We start from the raw sequence: 18,119 nt of genomic DNA on the forward strand, positions 1-18,119 counted from the left end.
GCTTTTGGAAGGAAAAGGAGAATCTTCCTTCCTTGGATTGCAGCAGCAGAGGCAGCAAAAGCTACGGTTCTGAGTGCACTTGACCCAGAGAGAGAGAGAGAGGGAGAGAGATAGAAAATGTATACTGAGGTTTTTTTTTCGATGAGAGAATCAATAATGAAAGTAAATAATTGGACTCATCGATACCTTTAGGGTAGCTGGGGAGGTGCACACCCACTGTCAGGCAATTGATTAGCTTATTGACCGATGTAGCAGCAGAACACGAATAATTTTGAATAGAGCAAATCAAACGGAATATGTATACCGAACAGTTGGCGGTGGCGGTGGCGGCGGCGGCGTCATTTGTTGTGTGTATAACATGAAAAGGAAGGACGGGAACGGCGGGAGTGGCAGCGGGGGTAGGGTATCGCCAAGATATAACACAAAATCAAACACCCATACAACCAAACAGACTCGCTCGACATACACACACACACACAGACACGAACGTACAACAGAAATACAGACTGCCAATTGAGTTAGAGAGAGAAGATAATCAAGAGCAAACAACAAAAGCAATAACAATGGACTTCCAACACCACCGTGTTGTGCCGGAGGGGTGGGGTGGGGAGGGGATAGGGTGAGATGTGAGCTTTGCAAAAGAGGCAGAGGTTGGGTAGGGGGGTATGTATGACTATGACGCCAGCGACGGACAGCACACAATGAGCAGAATCTTTCACATTTGTACGCTGTCACTCACAAATATTGAAACGAATGTCGAAGCATGGAAGAGAGGGGATGTCCGTGGGGAGTGGTATCGAATCATTTTCTATGAGCAGAATACTAACACACGAACATATCTAGCGTAAAAAATATGCGCTGCTCGCACACCTTCATTCTTGGCGACTATGGGGTCTGCCTGCGTTGACGCTGCGTCGGCAGCGCTAAATGGATACCGTTTTGCGTGTGGAGACCGAGCACAGAGTCAAATCATATTCTTACCCACACTCCCCTCCCCCTTCCGCTATGCGGTCACTGTGCGGTTGCGAGCGAGAATCAAACGAAGAAGAGCCAGCATTAAACCATTTAGCCAGTGTGCGAAATCCGACTCGACCCCCCTCTCCGCCAGCAGACTTCTGCCGGCTGCATGATAAGGGCGCACATCTGCCGCCTGTCGATGCGTGACAAAAACACCAACAGAACACAGTGCGCAATAACGAACGGTTAATTCAACAAAAAAAAAACCAGACATTTTCTTTGCAAAAAAAAAAAAAAACAACTGTAATTATCAATCACTGTGCGGTGTCCAGCACCATTCATCTGTGTGCTTCCGCCGCGCTGCCTGGCTCTCACGGTCTCACTCTCGCTCTTGATCTCTCTCATGTTTCGTTTCCACTTGTAACGCGGCAAGCCATTCACACTCTCTGGCAGTCGAGTCGCCGCGAAAACCCACACAGAGACAGACGGGTCGCGTCGCATCGCTGTCGGCGCATTTGTAAATATATTTTGTTAATTCTACATTATTTTTTATCAACGAAATGCAATGCCGAAGAATGTAAACAAAAGCTATTTGATGCCGTATCCAGTGGATTTCTGTAAAGTAAGCAGAAAAAATAAAAGTCTGCGGCAAACAGTCGTCTGTCTGTCTGTGTCCAGGAAGCAGCGCAGTCGACGCTTAGTAAAACCGTAAAATGCGAAGACAGGAGAAAGAGTGAAAATAAAAACCTGTACATTCCAAAAATTTCATGAATGAAAGTGTAAAAAGTGCAACAACAAAAAAAACTCAATTAAAAAAGTGCAAAGTGCTTTAAGCTGAATTTGTTGTTATTTTTTTCTGCTTTGTGTATGCATCGGTGCCCACAGTCTTGGCACATGTGTTTGTGTGCGTGTGTGTGTGTGTAGGGTCTACCTTTTATTCTCTTTGATATGTAAAGTTAAACGTTTTCCGCCGCTTTTCATTTATCATTTTAATATGTGTGAAATATTACAATTTTGTGCGTAAATTTGCGGCTTTTGCTTCCGTTGGCGTGCGTGTGTGTGTGTGGCGTGTAGTTTTTTTTAGTTTTGTTTTGCTTTTCATGTTTCTGCCGTTTCCACTTTGTGCTCGTGGTTCGCCCAAGCGCGGCATTGCCAACACAAAGTGTAGAGTAGAAAAGAAGTAGCAAAGCACTGAATGATATTCTGGATGCCGGAATGGGTGGAAATTATGATTATGAATGCCCCCTTTCCAATCAATTATTTCTCTTGATTTATAGTACATGTTTTTTATCATTTATCTATTATTTTACACTATCTACAGAACTAAACCGCATGTAGCGCGTAATAACGGAGCCCAACAACAAAAGGAACACCAATTTTAACACCATTGGATTTTAAACATGAACAAAAATGCCGGCGATGGCAGCGGCAACGACGGCAAAAACTCAAACAATCATGGCAAGGGCGGTGGTGGCTCCAACGCGGGTGGGGGCGCCGGAGCCGGCAATCCGCACGATCCCACCGGACTCCTAGATGCCGCCTCGCTATTCGGTGAGTCCCTGGTGCATCCTTTAACCGTTTACCTGGTCAAAAGCTAATCCAATGTTTCTCCTCTCTGTTCCCCCTCAGCTTATTGGGGCCGTGAACCCACTGGAGCTGCGGCGGCAGCCGCCTCCAATCCGCTGTTCAACTCACAATTCAATGCAGCCGCCGCCGCTGGCCTGGGCCTCCTTCCGCAAACGGGAGGCGGCTCTGCCAATGACCGCTACTCGATGGCCGCTGCAGCGGCGTCAGCAGCCGGCGCCCATCATCATCAGAACACCATGGCAGTGGCCGCTTCCCAGGCCGCCAATCTGGCAGGTCTGCATCCAGCAAGTGAGTAAAATGTCGGCATGCATCCGTATTTTGGTGCTCCCCCTACGACTCTCAAGGACCATTTAGGGTGCTTTCAAAGGAGCCACCGCTATGCAGCTGCTCGCTAAAGCCTTTGGTCTTTTGGGACGCGAATGAGATGTGTCCCTTCTCTCAATTTCTGTGGAGGCAAACAGCAAGGGCTCTCGTCCTATCGAGCGGGGCATTTGAAGAAAATCCTCCTAGAGCAAACTTTCGTCTAATACTCCGTATTTCAGCGTCCTGCACTGTGCTCTCTTCCATGGCCAGTGCGGTGGGCGGCAGGGTTAGACACACTATTTTGTAGCATATATTATTGTGGATGCCTTGCTCTGAATCATCCGATTGCTGATTCCATTTACTTTTCGTTGCAGGCTGGTGGTCGATGGCGCAACTGGCGGCTCAGGACTACTTTAGTCGCCTGCAGGCGTCCGGCCTCTCACCATTCCCGCATCCAGACCTTGCGGCAGCCTTCGGGCCGGCGGCAATGGGCATGGGCGCCACAGGAGCAGGCGGAAATGATGCAGGCAGTGGCAGCGTAATGGGTGCGGGTGCTGGCAGCGGATCGGCTGTGGGTGGTGGCAATTGCGGGGGCGGAGGATCGTCCAGCTCCTCTGGCAGCAAGTCCAACAAGTCGCGCAAGGAGAAGCGGGCGGCCCAGCAGCAGCAGCAACAGCAGCAGAGCCTGGCGGCTGCAGCGGCTGCGGCCAACAATCCGGCAGCAGCGCTCGCCAGCATGCACGGATTCGGTGTGCCGGGATCGGTGGCCGTGAGCACGGGCAGCGGATCGATCTCCAACAGCAGCGGAGGCGGCCATGGAGGATACAAGGTAAACTTGTCTTCTTAGCCTTCTCTTGGACCTGTAACCTGTAATCCTCCCATTTGCAGAGCACGGCCAGTGCGTACGGGAAGCCTTCGACGATGACGAGCAACAGCATGGCGAGCAATCCGAGCTCCGCGTACGATCCTGTGACCCTGCACAAAGAGCTGATGGCCATGCAGGCGGTTGCAGCCGCCGCCTCGGGATCGGGTGGAGGCTCCGGCAGCGGCTCGTCGGGCAAAAAGTCCGGCGGTGGCGGCAGTTCCTCCTCAATACACGGACTCTCCGGCCTCGGCATGGGCGGTGGGGGCAACGGCGGCTTCATGTCCGGCAGCAAGGCATTGTCCACGAATGTCAGCTCCAGCAACGCGTCGCTGGGCGGCATGCATCCCAGCCTGGGCAGCGCCAATCCGCTAATGTCACCCCATGGCATGGGCGGTGGATCCTCGTCGTCGGCGGGGGCATCGGGCAAGGACCGCGACAAGAACAATCCCTCGCTGAATGCCCTCAATTCGCTGTCGCAGTTCGGGGCCCTGGGCATGACGCCGCAGCAGAGCATGCAGGCGGCGATGAATGCGTTTGCGGCCAGCACGGGAGTGGTGCCCAGTGCCACAGTCACGTCGTCGTCGCAGCATCACAGTTCCTCCCAGCAGCAGCAACAGCAACAGCAGCAGCAACAGGCGGGAATCTGCTCAACGGGTGGATCATCGGGGAGCAAGGGTGGAAACGGTGCAAAGGATTACATGAGCGCAGCAGCGGGAATGATGAGGTGAGTGGAATGGTGGTTCTCTGATTCTCGCCCCCTGAATCTAATCAATTCTCTTTGTGGAACAGCGGCAGTGGCAGCAGCGAGCATCCCTCGTTGCTGGGCGTACGCCTGCCACCGGACACGGAGATCATCAAGTATACGTCCTCGATTGTGGGCCCCAAAATACCTGGTACTACATCACGGGGTCGCAAGAAGACTATTTCTGAAACAGAACAACAACAGACCACACATCAACAGAAACAACAACAACAAAAACAACAAGCAGAACAACACCTACTCCAACAACAATTACAACAGCAACAGCAAAAAGAGCTCGACAGCACCACAAATGCACTCTCCTCTCTGCTTGCATTCCCAGGTCTCAGTCCCGCGAAGCGGTCTAGACTCGAAATGGAGTACACGGAAATGGCAGCAGCCGCCCAACAGCACCAGCAGCAGCACCAACAGCACCAGCAGCACCAACATCAGCAGCAGCATCACCAGCAGCAGCAACAGCAGCAGCAGGCGGCAGCAGCCGCTGCAGTGGCAGCAGCCGGAGGACTCCAAGGAATGCTGGGAGCCGCTGGCATGCCAATGGGCAGTCTGTCCGGCCTCACGGGCATGTCCAATCCGTTGGATCAGCTGAGTGTCACCAAGTCCAGTGCCTCGACGGTGACCAGCAATGCCAACTCTTCGGCGTCCTTGATGGGGGGCCACGGTCACGGCCAAGGCTCATCGAGCGATCGGGTGGAGGTCATCAAGCTGCCGCCGACCATCACCTCGAACGGCGCCTACAATCTCTCTAGCAAAGGCAAGGAGGTGCTCGATCTGACCAGCGATCATGCAACCCCCGGCTCGGGTGGCGTTAATCTCAGCCTGAAGTCGGCGTCCAGTGCGTTGCCGCCCGCCGCCACTGGGGCCGTGGGCTCCGCCTCGAATCCCATCACCATCGACGACTTTGATGCGCCGCTTAATCTGTCCATGAAGCCCTCGGACAAGAGCAGCGGTGGAGGCCCAACGGCGTCCACTTCCACCTCCAGCTCGGCGCTGGCCAACATGGCCAGTGAGTACCAGGCGGCTGCTCAGGGCGGCAACAGCCTGCAGTCTCTGAGCTCCATTACTGCCGCCCTCGGCGGCAGCAGTGGGGACATGCCGGGTGGGTCCATTTCGGGCAGTGGCGATACGTCGCCGGCACCTCAACACGGAGGCGGTAGCTCGACAGGTGGAATCTCGTCGGGCGGCGGAGGAGGCGGTGGTTCCTCCTCGTACAAGGAGGGGCGTCCGCGCAATCTGGGACGTGGAGTGTCCAAGCCCAAGAAGAATACAGTGGCCTCCCTGCTGGCCCAGTCGCGGGCTGTGGGCCTCAAACCGATGCTGGCCACCCAACAGCTGCTCCAGCAAGGAGCGGACATTGTGAGTTCTACTCCCTAAGGACCCCCAGGGATCAGCTGTGAATATTTGCTGAACTTTCTCTCATTTGCAGGAGAAGATCCGGCTGGCATTGAGCGAGGCTAATGCGCACATGGAAACATCAACGGACTCGGAGAGCATGGCCGCCGAGAGCGGGCTGTCGGAGTCGGAGAGCGAGGAGGCCAACATACACAATGTGTCGGAGCTGCGAGTGCCCCTGGACATGGGCTGGAAGCGTGACACGGTCATCAGAGGCCTGACCAAGCTGGGACAGATCCGTGGGGAGGTCACCTACTATGCGCCGGGCAGTGTGGCGCCTTTGAAGACCATTGGACAGGTTTTTGCTGTGAGTTTGTAGGGCGAACTTTTTCTCTCCTTTTGGCACACGAATCCACACCCAAGCGACCACACACCCACCCTCCTACCCATCCGAGAGTGCAGGACTCTAACAGCACATGACTACGCTTTTCCTCGACAGATCCTGGAGCAGCAGCCATCGAATCTGACGCGCGAGAACTTTAGCTTCTCCGCACGGGCAATTGTGGGATCGTTTCTGCAGCCAGCGCCGCCGCCGTATGCCAACGATGGCGAGTACATACGGATGACCGACGAGGATGTGGCTAAGCGGCTGGAGGACCTCAAGGTGTTCACACGCCAGACACTCAATGTGGAGCAGCGCATCGAGATCGCCAAGCAGCAGCAGGCGATGCGGGATGCCAAGAAGCTGCAGAAGGAGGAGCTGGTGCGCAACAAGGAGAATGCGCGCCAGGAGAAGAACGCCAAGCTCGAGCAGCAGCGCAAGGAGAAGGAGATGAAGAACCAGCAGGCCATCGAGGTGAGCCCGGAGAAGGGTATGGTGGTGGTGTGGCATGCAATAATCGAAACTCCTTTCTTTCAGGAGCGCAAGAAGCGGCAGGAGGAGCTCGATCGCCTCAAGCAGGAGGAGCTGCTCAAGAAGCAACAGGTCAGTCTCTCCCTCCCCCCTCCAGGCGGCACCCAGGCAGATTTTCCATAATTTCCATTTGTTTTTGTTTTGCACTAGGAGAAGGAGAAGCGTCGTCAGGAAGCCATTTTAGCCAAGGAACAGGTACAAAATGCAATTCCCTTTTCGTACATTTTGTACTCCTCTTTCCTCTCCCTCTCTCAACTCCTCCTCCTCCCCCTCCTTCTGGAGGTGGAGAGAGAACACATTTTGTGCTTTGTTTTTAAACATTTTTCAACCTTGAGTTCGGTTTGTTTTGGCATTAATCCCTGCTTCGGCCATCTTGCTCCTTTAAGAACTCGCAGGAAATACCTTTCCACTAACAAATCTGCTATTTTCTTCCTCGCAGGAACTGCAGAAGCAGAAGGAACTGCTGCTGGCCGCTGAAATGGTAAGAGCATCCATAGATTATCCCAAGAACAATCAATAACTGACCAATCTCTCCTCGAAAACAGGAACGCGAACGTCGACGGCAACACATGATTCTCATACGGATGCTGGAGGTGCGGCGCAAGTTCGAGGAGCGGGAGAAGAAGAAACACCAGCTGGTGCTGGATCGCCTCATACTGCGCGAGCGCCGCATGGCCGAGAGGAAGCGTGACGCGGAGATCCTACAGCTGATACGGCGACCCAATGAGGACTCGGAAATGCTGCAGGAGATGGCGGTGCCGGAGCTGGAGCGCATTGCCGGCAATCGATTGCCGGGCCAGGCAATGGCCGATCTTCTGATGGTCTTCGAGTTTCTGCACAACTTTGGCGAGACCCTCGGCTTCGACATGGAGTCGCTGCCGTCGCTGCAGAACCTCCACGACGCTCTGATCAGCGACAGCAATGCGGATGCCGAGGAGGAGCTGCTGTCGGTGATGACGCACCTCCTGGTGTGTGCCATTGAGGATCCCGGCGTGCCCAATCCCGGCCGTCACACAACGCTGCTGGGCCAGTCGCTGCGCAACGCGGACATAACCAACTCGAATGTGTCGGAGATTCTGCGCATCTACCTGTACGCCACGGCCACCGGAGAGGTGCGCCAGATGCACGGCATCACCGTCGACAGAGAGCGGGAGCGGCGGGTGCCCGACCACCACCAGGTGGACGCCGACACCAGCACGCACTCGGCCAAGAACCAGGAGTACTACAAGCTGCTCCACGAGAACGACACCTGGAAGCTCTCGTACGCCCTCAAGGACCGCCCCTTTGTGGCCCTGAATCCGACGCGCAAGGCCCAGATCTTGGCCCACCTATGCAACGATCTGCTGATGAACAAGGCCGTGCTGCGGCAGATCGACGGCAGTCTCGAGACCTGCGCCCAGATGCGCAAGGAGAAGTACATGACGGACATGAAGGTGCGCAAGTACAAGGCCCTCCACATGCGCAAGGCCCGCATCGAGGCGTACGAGAAGGCGCAGGCGGAGCGGGAGGCGGCCATGCACGCCCTGATGGCCCAGCAGAAGCTGGACGCCGAGCGGCTGGCCCAGGCACAGGCGAAGCAGGCCGAGGCCGAGGCGGCAGCAGAGGCCATGCAGGCAGCGGCTGCTGTCGAAGGAGACGACACATCCAAGGTACCGGACATCGAAGGAGAGCGACTTCCTGTGGAGACCAGCAACGGGCAGACCAACAAGGAGGGGGAGGATGGCAAGGACATTCCATCACAGCCCATGGACGTGGATGGCGTTGATTGTGCGGTCAGTAATCGGGAGGAGGCCACGCCCGCTGCACCACTCCTCGATTCCTCGCTGGTGAGCCCCGCCAAGAGCTGTATTTCTTCCGTGGATTGCATTACTCCCGGCAAGCAGATGTCGGGACAGGACTTTGCCACACCCACGCCTACGCCAACGCCCACGCCCACGCCCACCTATCAGCACAACGGTTCGAGTACGCCCACAACAAGTGTCCTAAATGCGACAGCGGGAGTGGGAGTGGGAGTGGCAACTGTGGCTGGAGGCCTCGAAATGCAGGCAGCCCTGATGCAGGCCAAAAAGAGCGGAGCCCGCAACTCCATCAACGAGTATGGCCACAACGATGTGAGCATCATCGAAGACGACCTCTCCGACCTGGACTCGGAGATCACCAATGTGGAGGAGGACGAGGACAATCGCCTGAGTGCCGATGAGCTGCAAAAGAAGCTGGACAAAATCGTGCGCGCTTCGCTCAACTGCAAGGAGGCGCTGGAGATGAGCACCAATCAGCTGCGTGCCGCCTGCTTTGGGCAGGATCGCTTCTGGCGACGCTACTGGAAGCTGCCCAAGGCCGGAGGCATCTTCATCGAGGCCCTGGAATCAGCCCAGAACGATATCTGTGACTACCACGAGGCCCTGGAGAATATGGACGAGAAGCAGCTGCAGAAGAAGCAGCAGCAGAACCAGAAGCAGAACCAGAAGCAGATCGAGGACGGATCCAGAGACCAGGAGGCAGAGCCAGAGACTGAGAAGGTGGCAGCGAAGGAGGCGGAGACAGCGACGGGCGCGGACACGGACACGGAGACGGTGTCGGTGACGGGGACAGTGCAGCCCATGGAGGTGGATGAATCGCACACAGATATGAATCCAGCTATAGCCGTGGCCACAGCAGCACAGGATCAGGATAATCATCCAGAACGGAAGCGAGACGATCAGGACGATGGAGAGGAGGAGGAGGCGGAGGATGACGATGACGATAAGGTCACCGAAGTGAACAAAATCGAACCGGAGATTGTGGATCTGGGCGATGATGATGATGATGATGACGAAGCGGGTGCTGTGCCTCCAACGGTAACCAAGATCGAACCGCCCAGACCCGAAATCAAGGTCAAGTCGGAGATGGAGCTAATGGGCCCGCCCACCACGATGATCTCCACCAAAACGGACTTCGAGGCGGAGATCAAGATACCCTCGATGCCTGGCCACATGATCCCAACCCTCAACAACAACAACAACAGCATTGGCAACGACAGCAACTGTGATAAGTTGGAGGGATTGGGCATGGGCATGGGCATGGGTATGGGCATGGGAATGGGAGCGGTGGGAGTGGGAATGGCACAGACATATGGCCAGAATCTGATCACATCTTCGACCATCAAAATGGAGGACCTGAAAAAGGAAACGTCCGACGATTGCATCATTGTGTCCACCTCCAGTGGCGACGATATGCCCAAATGGTTCTCGATTGTGCAGCGCGAGGTGCCGCTAATCAGCGAACTGCCCGCAGAGGAGGGCGGTGTGGTCGCCCAGGAACTGCAGTGGGGCTATGCGAACCAGAACTGCTATGCCCAGCTAAAGCTGCAGGGCCATCCGTGGGACCTGATCAACAACGTGCAGTACTACTCGATACCGATGGAGGAGTGCAAGGTGGACCCGGGGAAGCTGGCGCAGGAGTGCATCTTCTCGCTGAGCGGCCTGGACGAGCGCCAGATGCAGGCCAAGCTGGAGGAGTACGAGGCCAAGATCAAGATGAAGTGCACAGTGCCAAGAAACGGTCTGGAGTCTCCTCATCGACCCCTCGTGACGACCGATGATGAGGAGCAGGAGATCAAGTTGAAGCCGGATGCCGACGGAGATGAAGCGGAACCAGATGCGGATGCAGAGACGGACGCTGATGCTGAGGCAGATGGAGATGGATATGCGAATGCAGAGAAGGACAACGAGCACGCCGGCAAGGACAAGTTTTTTCGTTTGCGCACTGATGTCCCCCCGGACACGGGCGGGGGAGAAGGGGCACTTGAGGACGGAACAGATGCCCCAGAGCTAAAGCCGAAGATTGAGCTGCGGCTGGATGAGGCCCTGTCGCAGGCCTACTACCACAACATCGCCAACATGACGCTGAGCAGCGTCCAAACGTACATCCCCATCGACATTCCCCTGCCCCTGTCCATGACGCCCGACGAGCACCGGCTCCTCGAGCAGGTGAAGCTCTCCGGCTTCCCGGACAAAGTGCACGGCGTGTACGTGCCGCAACGCCAGCGCTACGGCTGGTGGCAGCTCGACGACGAGCAGAAACTGCGCCAGCTCCTAAAGACCCTGAATCCGCCGGGGCTGCGGGAACGGGAGCTGCAGGAGAACCTGACGCGCTTCCTCACCCTGGAACAGCCGCTCGGAGTCAACTACCAGCTGCGGCCGCTGGAGGCCCACATGGTGGAGTACCTGCTGCCGGACGGGCCGCACGACTGGAACCCCAAGGTGGCCAAGCGGGTGGAACTGGCCCTGCTCGAACAGCTCGAGTCGCTGGAGGACAAGGTGGCCAGCGCCTCGATGCAGCTGAAGAACTGGCAGGTGCCAAATCGCGTCGAGGGCGAGCAGAGCCTGCCGGAGCCGGAGGAGGTCAGCGAGGAGGACTTTATCAGCATCATTCCCATGATCCGGGAGCGGATCATCGATCTGGAGGCCAACATTGAGCGGCGCTACCTGAAGCCGCCGCTCGGCTCCCAGACTGGCGACGCCCACCTGGCCGTGATTGCCCAGAACCAGCACACCTCCACCCAGACCCAGAACTCGGCCTCTGCCGCGGCCTACCTGCTCCAGATGCAGCAGCAGCAGTTGGTCCAGCAGCAGCAGCAACAGCATCACCAGCACCAGCAACAGGCGGGAGGAAACAGTCTCAATCCCTCATCCTTCAACGAGCGCACCATGGCCCTGGCAGCAGCCGCCGCGGCTGCCGCGCCCAACTCCAGCAACGCCTCTGGCTGTCCGGGCGAGTCTGGCAGCGTGGAGCCCGTCTCTGGCAACGTCTCGCCAGCCAGCAACTGCGGCAGCGACAGGGACGAGAAGGTGGAGAACATACCCAAGGGCCTGGTGCAGTGGCGGGATGCAGTGGCCCCGTCCCACACCACGGCCCCGCTGGCCATGGCCCTCTACGGGCTGGAGTCCTGTGTGGCGTGGGACAAGAGCATTATGAAAGCGGTAAGACAAAGAAATGTACAACCACCCCATACCCTGGCACCACCACTCCCGCACCAGCCCCAACCATCTATCCATCCATCATCTTTTTGTGAACACTCCCCAGTCAGTGCTCTGCCAACATTTTTTTTTTTATTGCAAACTCGCTAAACTTTACTCGCTACACGCTACTCGCTACTCACGCTCACACATGCACATGCACATTTTAATACTAACCGTATTCACAACAGCCAAACCAACGAGTGAGAGACGACGAGAGCTCTCGTTTATTTAGTTTTGCATCGTAGAATATTTGTAAATTTCTTCTTTTTTTTTTTTTGAGTTTTTTCTTATTCTACCTCTGCATCCCCTTGCCTTTCCGCTTCCGCTTCCACAACACACCTCCTCCTATCACACCCCACGCCCCTACCGGTCCAAAGGAAGAAATTTATTGCATTGCCTGCCAAAAGATATGAAAATTAATTCAAAATTTGATTTGTTTGTTTCCTCTTCTAATTATATTTATATTTTCTTTCTTTCTTTCTTTCTTAACAACTCTCTTGCTGAATGTTTGACTTGTTTGTTGTTTGTGGTGTTCTAAATGGTGTTCTAAAACTTAAAAAAAAAAACCAACAAATATACAACAAATTTAACGCTTTCATAATTACTCACACACACACAAACACACCCCATTACAATACCTTACATTACATACATGAATGCTTTTGTTGCCCTGTTAACGTTTACCGCTATCCGTATTACCATTATACCTACTCCCCCTCCCCCCCACCTGTTGACAAAAAAAAACCGAACAAAAAATAAATTTATCCCCATCCCTGGACCGACTTGAACCACAACCCAACGAACCTTCAATCACAACCACAACCGATTACAACTGCAACTGCAACCAAATCCATCTGCAACCGCAACGAACACAACATGTTTTTGGTTTGCGCACAAAAGTATGCAACAAGAAACAAGTCGAGCAAGAAGAGCAGCGCCAAGAAGCAGGCAACACCCAACAAAAAGAAGCATCAGAAGAATAAGAACAAGAAGAAGAAGAAGCAACCCACGCCACAGAAAACGACAAAAACGGAACCGCCACCGGCACGGCCCCCGCCGACACCCCCAAAGGAACAAAAGCATCAAAAACAACAGTCCCTGAGCATCAAATTCAATCTTAAGGCTCTCGCCAAGGCAGTGCAAAACGGACAATCCCCCCCAGCCCAACCGCCTTCCCTGTCGCCCTCCCCCAGCGAAGATGAAGACTCCCGCACGGACTCTGACTCGGACTTTGGGGCAAAAACGACGACCACGACCACGACAAAGACAAAAACACGCAAACGTCGACGGTCGGCCACAACCACAAACTCTAGCAAATATTCGAATTCCTTACAGAATTGCCAGTTCTGCACCTCGGGCGAGAACGAGGATAAGCTGCTCCTGTGCGATGGCTGCGACAAGGGCTACCATACGTACTGCTTCAAGCCCAAAATGGACAACATACCCGATGGCGACTGGTGAGTACTCTCTCTCTCTCTCAACGCCCTGCATCCCCATTTCCATCTCCATCTCCATTTCCATTCCACCACACACAACGTTGCCTCATTCTGTGCACACACAAAAATCATCCATGGATGTCCTTCTTGTCCTTTGTGTCGCGTTGTTTGTTGAATGTTTATGTGACCGTTAACCGTTGAGACACTCTGTTGTTGCGTGGCACTGTTGCTCCCACACCCACTCCCACTCCACCTCCTACTCTCTCAAGGCAAAAAGGATCCCCCGAGTAATCCTCCCCCTCTCGCTCCCGTCTGTTTCCTTCCAGGTACTGCTACGAGTGCGTGAACAAGGCCACCAATGAGCGCAAATGCATCGTGTGCGGCGGCCATCGTCCCTCGCCGGTGGGCAAGATGATCTACTGCGATCTGTGTCCGCGCGCCTACCACGCCGACTGCTACATTCCACCGCTGCTGAAGGTGCCGCGCGGCAAGTGGTACTGCCACGGCTGCACTGCACGGGCCCCGCCGCTCAAGAAGCGGAGTGGCGGCACCAGCAGCAGCAGCAGCAAGTCGCGTCGCGATGCCAGCACAGCCGCCAAGCGGCGCAACGACAAGCCAGGACTGCCAGGGCCAGTGGGTGCCACCAGTATGGAGCACTTGCCCCAAATGGGGGAGGGGACGCGCAGCACCAGCTGCAACAGTCGCTGAATTCGTCCCACGACGAGTCCATGACATCGCTGCCGCCGCCTTTGAGGTGAGTGTTGACACAGCCACCAGTGCAGGCCCAGGCCGAGGCCCACACATATAATCATCCCTTTTCTCCCTGTTTCTTTGGTAGTCCGGCGCATTCGGTTGCCTCGGCCACGTTTGAGGATCAGCAGCACACCAACTCCATCGACAGCAGCCGTTTCCAGGCGCATCTCGGCAACAGCAACAGCAACAACAACAGGGTCGTGCCGCCCGAGGAAGTGGCTATCGCTGCGACCGGCTACACGGTCTATCCGCCAGCTAGCGCCTTTGCCGCTGGTCTGGTGAACCCCAGTGGACCCACAGTTCTGCCCATACTTCCCGTACCCCATGGACCGATGCAGTTCAGCAACGTGGCCATGTCGCCGCGGGCTGTGACGCCCACCCGAACGCCGACGCCGACACCGGCGCCGACACCACCGCCACCAGGGCCACTGCATCCGCCCGTGCCCACATTGACGACACCGCTGCTCATGCAGGCCTCGCCGACGGCCCTAAACTCCATCTGCCAGTCGCCGCCGCTTCAGCAGCCGATGACCATGCCCTCGCCACGTGCCTGCACACCCACACCACCCACGGTGGGAGCGGCAGGGGCAGTGGGTGTAACGCAAATGTCACCGCCGCCCATCAATATACATGCCATACAGGAGGCCAAGGAGAAGCTAAAACAGGAGAAGAAGGAGAAGCACGCGACCAAGAAGCTCATGAAGGAGTTGGCCGTTTGCAAGACGCTCCTGGCCGAAATGGAGGTGGGTTTCCCATTTCCCATTTCCCAAGGCCTAAGGCATACCTAACACTGTATTTTTGTTCTTTCGCGCAGCTTCACGAGGATTCGTGGCCATTTCTGTTGCCCGTGAACACCAAACAGTTTCCCACTTATCGCAAGATTATCAAATCCCCCATGGACATATCCACCATTAAGAAGAAGCTCCATGATTTGAGGTAGGGAATCGCCAGCCGCCCCACGATCACTTGCATCCAAGTATTAATTTCCCCTCGATATCTCTTTTGGTTATACAGCTACAAGGCACGCGAGGACTTTTGCGTGGATGTGCGACAGATCTTCGACAACTGTGAAATGTTCAACGAGGATGATTCGCCTGTGGGAAAGGCAGGGCACGGCATGCGCAAGTTCTTCGAGTCCCGCTGGCCAGAGATGACCGAGAAGCACTCCTGATCGTATCCGCGGCTTCAGCTTGCCACAAGAGGCAGCTCAACACCGGATCCCATAGAAATAGTGATACCAGCGGCGGAAACAACCGCCGAAGCAGCACCATTTTGGCCAAGAGATTAGGACTAGAGCAGAGAAGGATGAGCAGGAGGCATACAATTGTATATAATTATTGAGGGATAGCCGATACAAGCAAAACACACAGACAAGAAGCATTATTATATTTATATATAGTACGATTAGATATATATATATATATATATATATATATATATATATAGCCCACGTCTTACGCTGTTCGTTGACCAGACCTTTAGCAAGAGAGCCTCGAATGTCCTCCCCAGTGGCCAGGCGAACAAGCGCTTGCCAGCAACAAAATTGTATCTAGTTGATTAAGCATCCACGAAAGCAAGGAAACAAAACAGTGAAGCAGTATAAACCATACTTATTAGCCAACATAATCGAGCAGCTCCTAAATATAGCTAAAATCGTTTAAGAAGCCATCCACAGTACAGACGCGACTCTCTGACAAAATGAACGTACAAAATAAAACTATGTCGCCCCCGAAAAAACCAACCCCCCATTCAATCAATCGATCCATCATTCGAACAGTATTTTGTGCACTCTGTGCAGCTCTGCGTCTCGCTTTATTTTACACAATTCTAAAACGTAATAGTTTTAACTCTTAATTTAAATTGTAATTGTAACTGTAATTGTAATTGTATTTGTATCTGTAATGTTTTATGTTTAAAGCTGACATAAACGAAGCGCTCATTTAAGTTTTAACGTGTATTACTGTATTGTACTTATAGCCACTCCGACAATTGTATTTAAACATATACATATACACATACGTATATATTAGCATTAAAATTAACATTAACACTAACTAGAGATCCTTAATCTGGCAGCGGAGCGGACTCAAATATACTCAAAAGGGATGGCAGTACGTCACAGATCGAGAGTTGTAAATGAATGTGAAACGAAGGCAACATACAATTAAATTAAATTGAATGTATTAAATTATATTCTCTGTGTAAATTTTCCACAATGTAGTTGGCATTTTTAATCGCAACTTTTGGCAAATCTCAACACGCAAAACGCAAAACAAAATTCAAATACAAACAAATGATGTTGAATGGCGGGAGCGAGAGACGGAGACCCTTTGTTGGACATATCCTAGCGGGATTTAAGCGCATTTCCAGAGACGAGAAACGAGAATTGAGATTAACGGATTAGACGTAAAATCGTGAGGGGCAGAATGCAGATGCAAATGCAAGTTTTAGCTGTAGATAGTCTATATCCAAAAACAATATATGCACGCGCCTATAGTGTAGACCCTAGCCGTTGTTGGGGGAGCATTTTGAGAATTATAAATGTTAAATATACATTTACTATATATGTAGTATAGTATAGTATGTACACAGAATACACACAGACAAGTTAGCAAAAATCAATCATATTTACACGAATTACAAAGACATTTTTGAATAAATCAAACTCATTTGCAGTGCAGCACAATAATTGAATGAAATTGAAAACGAAACTGTTGAACGGACGGAGAGGAGAGCGAAAGGAATAAATGCAAGTACCTTTAAGTACGAGTATATCGGGAGGAACAGATAGTTTTTTGCAAACGTTTTCCCGCTTAAACAATACAAATAGAACCGAATCGAAACAGAACCCATAGCAGACAGACCAGACAGAAAACCTCAACAATAACTACCTACAAGATATAAGATAAAAGATACAAACACAACTGCACAATTGATTAGGCAGTGCAGTGCAGTTGTGTGTATATACACACAGCCATTATAGTTTTTGTGTAAAGTTCAATATAATATGGAGAGATGGGGCAGCATTTGCAATGAGTTGCTTGTGTAAATAGGATGCGAAGGCCCCGCCCCCTAACCAATGCTTGTACATAAGTCTATATATGATATATACTTAAGATTAAAGCCCAATCGAGAAGCAGAACCGCAGAACCAGAACAAGTCCTGGTCCCAGCATGTTATTGGCATTCATACAGTTGTGTCACTTCCCTAAGCGATAATTAACGGAGAAGCTAATATATTGGAGTAGCAATATCTATTTGTATTCCGATTTGTATTTATTTATGTGTTTGTGGTATATATAGAAATATATTTTAAAATTATAGGTACATACAGTATATTGTATCCCTATCCAATGCATATGTGAATGTACTTAATCATTAACAAATATTAAACGATAACTAAGCCTCCTACATATACACACACACACGCACACATACCACTAAAGCAACATTAAATTAAAAGAAAAACAAAAGAAAATGTACAAAATTTATATATGAAATTATGGTGGGGCATTAATTTTCGACTCTTTCGTGCACAAGGAAACAAAATATAAGTAAAGTAAACCGTATAAAAAACAAAACAACAAAAGCGTGTGTTCTTATTTCTATGGAGTCCCTGCATGGTACCGGAAAGCTATTAACTCATTTTTTGGGAAGATGCATCTCGTGCCAAGGTGGCAGCCGGCCTGCCTGCCTGCCTGCCTGACACGCTCCATCTCTCCAACCGATTGGATCGACAGATGAGTGAGCCTACCTGCAGTTGCAGTTGCAGCAAACCGCAAGCTTGAGCCTGGCCATTGGCCTTACCATTTACCGTTCCATTGGGCCATGCAAATGCACTGGTCCGTTGGCTGTGACAGGGCCCATAATCAAAAAGAACTGCAGGGCTGCAATCTGCACATACTTTGGCTTTTGTGCAAGCGCATCAAAAACCCACCGCAACTGTCGGATGGGAGGAGATGGAGATCTCCTGAAGTCATCCGACCATCCGTTGCAATTGAAAGCTTTCTGAGTGGCTTTAATCATGGGCATTGGGCATTGGCTTACGTTATTCCCTCAACCAAATCAAGTCTTCAAATCATTCAATTATGAATAAATAAATCTATGTTCTATACGATTCGGCTTTCGGACCTTCGATCACCTTAAACTATAAATCTATAAGCCATAAATCTTTCCATTTTGTTATTTTGAACATTTTTTGAATTGCTGACAGA

The 18,119-nt window shown here is 52.5% G+C and overlaps 1 pseudogene; it reads left to right on the top strand.

Annotated features, from left to right (window-relative positions):
* The first annotated feature begins 1,300 nt into the window (after window positions 1-1,300).
* LOC117185738 lies at window positions 1,301-16,122 on the top strand (annotated as a pseudogene).
* The last annotated feature ends 1,997 nt before the right edge of the window (window positions 16,123-18,119 follow it).

The sequence above is a fragment of the Drosophila miranda genome, assembly GCF_003369915.1.
Source record: "Drosophila miranda strain MSH22 chromosome Y unlocalized genomic scaffold, D.miranda_PacBio2.1 Contig_Y1_pilon, whole genome shotgun sequence".
Taxonomy (NCBI): Eukaryota; Metazoa; Arthropoda; class Insecta; order Diptera; family Drosophilidae; genus Drosophila; species Drosophila miranda.